Raw genomic sequence first — 4,618 nt, forward strand, 5'->3', positions numbered from 1 at the left:
TGAAGTCATATTATCTGAGACTTCACAGTTCTGTGAACTTAAAATGTTTCTTCTGTCCCCCTTGCTTTTTGTTGCCTTATTTCAGTTCACCATATTGTCACTGTTTGGGAGGGTGTCAGTCATCCTTTCTCCTCAAACCCCAGTGAGGCTTGTTGAGGTGAGCAGAGCTTCGGTATGACAGGACTGCCTTTGTTCCAGGACTTCATCTTATGTGATACTGTCTTGTTCTTCAGTGTTGGGTATGACCTGTAAGAGATGCTGATGGAACTGCCCAAAAGGGTTGGATGTGGTGTTCGTGGATTTCATAATCTAGGAAAGGTTGGTCACCATTATCGGTTTTCAGTTTGCTCTGATGTCTGATGCCATGCTGCTAACATTCTCTGTCTGGTAGTCCATGGCAGCATTCAGGTTTGTATTGGCAATGAAGATCTCCTGTTGTTGCAGGGCTTCTCTAATGCAGCCTGTTACATGATCTAGCCTGTGGGCTGATTCTTCAAAGCAGTTGACAATCATCTGAATGTCTTCTTGGGCCTGTGCCTCTATGGTGCAGGCATCTTCTAGACTGTGAGCCCGTTGTTGGGTAGGGACTGTCTCTATATGTTGCCGACTTGTACTTCCCAAGCACTTAGTACAGTGCTCTGCACACCATAAGTGCTCAATGAATACGATTGAATGAATGAATGAATGTGTATAGATAGTAACTCCTGTGTGGCTGCCTCGATGGCTTTAGCTGATAATAATAATAACTGTGGTATTTGTTCATTCATTCATTCATTCATTCATTCATTCAATCATATTTATTGAGTGCTTACTGTGTGCAGAGTACTGTACTAAGCACTTGGGAAGTACAAGTCGGCAACATATAGAGACGGTCCCTACCCAACAATGGGCTCACAGTCTAGAAGGGAGAGACAGACAACAACACAAAACATTAGACAGGTGTCAAAGTCATCAGAGCAAGTAGAATTATAGCTATATGCACATCATTAACAAAATAAATAGAATAGTAAATATGTACAAGTAAAATAAATAGAGTAATAAATCTGTACAAATATATACAAGTGCTGTGGGGGGGAAGGAGGTAGGGCAGGGGGGATTTGTTAAGTGCTTACTATGTGCCAGGCACTGTACTAAGCGCTGGGTTGGATACAAGGTGATCAGGTTGGACACAGTCACTGTCCCACATGGGGCTCACAATCTTAATCCCCATTTTACAGATGAGGTAACTGAGACATGGAGAAGTCAAGTGACTTTCCCAAGGTCACACAGCAGACAAGTGGCAGAGCCGGGAATAGAGCACAGGTCCTTTTGATTCCCAAGCCTATCCACTAAGTGATGCTTGTAGCCTGTTCAGTTGAATAACACAAGCAGCATCCAAGTCCTTTGTTGCACATCCTTTGGCATGACTGGACCTTTTGCAGGGCCTCTACTTGGGCACTCAATAGATATCATTCCTCCTCCTACTGCTTTATCCCATTAACAATAGGGAAATGATCAGACTGGACATCTTCATCTCTGCCATAACCAGCCACTCTGTCATGCAGGACTTTCTCAAATTTGGGACTGTTAGATTTTCTAAGCAATAGAAGCAGCAGGGCCTAGTAGAGAGAGCACAGGCTTGGGAGTCAGGAGGATCTGGGTTCAAATCCTGGCTCTGCCAATTGATTACTATGCGGCCTTGGGCAGGTCACAACTTCTCTGTGCCTTAGTTTCCTCAGCTGTAAAATTGGGATACCTCTCTTCCCTGACACTTTGAGCCCCATGCAGGATAGGGACTGTGTCTGACCTAATTAACTTGTACCTACCACAGTGTTTAGAACAGTGTTTAACACATAGTAATCGCTTAACAAATACCATTTAAAAGCAATCAATCAATCAATAAATGGTATTTATTGGGACTTTTTGTGTGCAGAACACTGTACTAAGTGCTTGTACTAAACTTTTACTAAGCAATTTTCAGATCCTGAATCTATTAATCACCCCCACTCCCTCCCTCTGCCCTACCCCCTTCCCCTCCCCACAGCACTTGTGTATATTTGTACATATTTATTACTCTATTTTTTTATTAATGAAGTATATATATCTATAATTCTATTTATTTTAATGGTATTGACACTTGTCTACTTGTTTTGTTTTGTTGTCTGTCTCCCCCTTCTAGACTGTGAGCCTGTTGTTGGGTAGGGACTGTCTCTATCTGTTGCTGAATTGTACTTTCCAAGTGCTTAGTACAGTGCTTTGCACACAGTAAGTGCTCAATAAGTATGATTGAATGAATGAATGAATACTAATTGTGGTATTTGTTGGGCACTTACCTTGTGTCAATCACTGTACTAAGCACTGGGGTAGATACAATATGAGCAGATTGGACCTAGTTCCTGCCCCACATGAGATTCATAGTTTAATCAATCAATCAAACAATTGATTGTATTTATAAGCAGTTACTGTGTACAGAGCACTGTACTAAGCATTTGGGAGAGGACAACACAGCACTATAACAGACACATTCTCTGCCCACAGTAAGCTAGAGGGGGAGGCAGACATTAATATAAATAAATCAATTACAGAAATGCACATAAGTGCTGTGGGGTTGGGTAGGGGGGTGAATAAAAGGAGCAAGTCAGGGCAATGAAAAAGGGAGTGTGAGAAAAGGAAGAGGGGGCTTAGTCAGGGAAGACCTCTTGGAGGAGATGTGCCTTCATTCATTCATTCATTGTCGTATTTATTGAGCGCTTACTGTGTGCAGAGCACTGTACTAAGTGCTTGGGAAGTACAAGGAAGGCTTTGAAGGTGGGGAGAGTAATTGTCAGATGTGAAGAGGAAGGGCATTCCAGGCCAAAGGCAGGACCTGGGTGTGAGGTCAGCCATAAGGTAGATGACATCGAGGTACAGTGTGTAGTTTGGGGTAGAGGAGTGAAGTGTGCGAACTGGGTTATAGTAGGAGTGTATCAAGTGAGGTAGGTGGGGGCAAGGTGACTGAATGCTTTAAAGCTGATGGTAAGGAGTTTCTCTTTGATGCAAAGGTGAATGGGTAACCTGTGGAGGTTCTTGCGGAGTGGGGAAACATGGACTGAATATTTTTATAGAAAAATGATCCAGGCAGGAGAATGAAGTATGGACTGGAACTGGGAGAGACAGGCAGAGGGCAGGTGACATATACCCATTTTACAAATGAGAAAAATGAAGGACAGAGAATTGAAGTGACTTGCTGAAAATTACTCAGCCCTCAAGTGTCAGTGCCTAGGATTAGAGCTTGTCTCCTGACTCCCAGGCTCATCTCAGATACTTTCGTTAGGTCTTTGAAAACCTAGTGGAGGTCTCAAGTGTTTCTCCCTACACTTCTGTACCTGACACACTGCAACAATCACATCTTCTATGCCACACCATGATCTAGATCCTTAATGAGATTCTGGGCACTTTGTTATCTTATGCTGTCGAGTCGTGCCCGACCCATAGCGATGCCATAGACACGTCTCTCCCGGAATGCCCCACTTCCATCTGCAATCATTATGGTAGGATATCCATAGAGTTTTCTTGGTAAAAATATGGAAGTGGTTTACCATTGCTTCCTTCTGCACGGTAAATGAGTCTCTGCCCTCGATTCTCTCCCAAGCCGCTGCTGCCCTGCACAGGTGAGTTTTGACTTGTAGCAGATTGCCTTCCACTCACTAGCCACTGGCCAAGCTAGAAATGGAATGGGTATGCCTCTGCTTGACTCTCCCTCCTGTAATCATGACTGGTATAGTACTGGAAATTCTCCAGGTGCGGCCCTGAGAGGGGCTGGGCACTTTAGGTCAAAGATATTCTTTGGTAGCAATTTTTCAACAATGGAGAATAATGTGGTGCCATGATAGTTGCCTTGGTCTGATCGTTCTCTTTTCTTCTTCTTCATCATCAATGGTATCTATTTAGTGCTTATTGTGTGCAGAGCACTGTACTTGGAGCTTGGGAGAGTACAATACAGAGTTGATAGATGTGTTCCTTGCCTTCAAGTGCTTAATACAGTGCTCTGCACACAGTAAGCGCTCAAAAAATACGATTGAATGAATGAATAAAGACCATCTCCTTGGTTTTCCACAAGTTGAAGAAAGCTTGCGTGTGCCTTCTTTTGTGTAGTGAGCCTCCTTCATGCTTGTAGCTCTCAGCAGGTATGTCAAGTCTAGATGCTTTACTGTGTTTCATGGCTCTGACCTCACTCTCCCTAATCATTTACCCTTTTGCAATGCCCTATGCACTTGGGTCTGTAGGCTTTAAGGGCTATGATTGTCACTCCACCCCACAGCATTTATGTGCGTATCCAACTGTAATTTATTTTAATGTCTCTCTCCCCCTCTATTCTGTAAGCTCCTTGTGGGCAAGAATCATGTGTACCTACCCTATTGTATTGTACTTAGTACAATGCTCTGCACACAGTAAGTGCTCAATAAATACCATTGATTGATTGATTCCTCTGTAGTTGGGATGAATGTGATGTCTTCACAGCTTCAAAATTATTTCTGCTTTGTAGGCTTCATCTTCAATAGTAGATGTGCTCCAGAGATCATACTGAATTGTTAAGGAAATCACTCAGATGCCTAGAAAATTATCCACGGTAACTGCTGCCTTCCATCCTGTCACCAAG

The 4,618-nt window shown here is 43.2% G+C and overlaps 1 non-coding gene across 1 annotated transcript; it reads right to left on the minus strand.

Annotated features, from left to right (window-relative positions):
* Nucleotides 1–3,639: 3,639 nt before the first annotated feature.
* On the minus strand, nt 3,640–3,777 carry LOC119927939. Its single transcript, XR_005450903.1, has one exon. It is a non-coding gene; the product is annotated as a small nucleolar RNA SNORA7 (small nucleolar RNA).
* Nucleotides 3,778–4,618: the final 841 nt, after the last annotated feature.

The sequence above is a fragment of the Tachyglossus aculeatus genome, chromosome 4, assembly GCF_015852505.1.
Source record: "Tachyglossus aculeatus isolate mTacAcu1 chromosome 4, mTacAcu1.pri, whole genome shotgun sequence".
Lineage (NCBI taxonomy): Eukaryota > Metazoa > Chordata > Mammalia > Monotremata > Tachyglossidae > Tachyglossus > Tachyglossus aculeatus.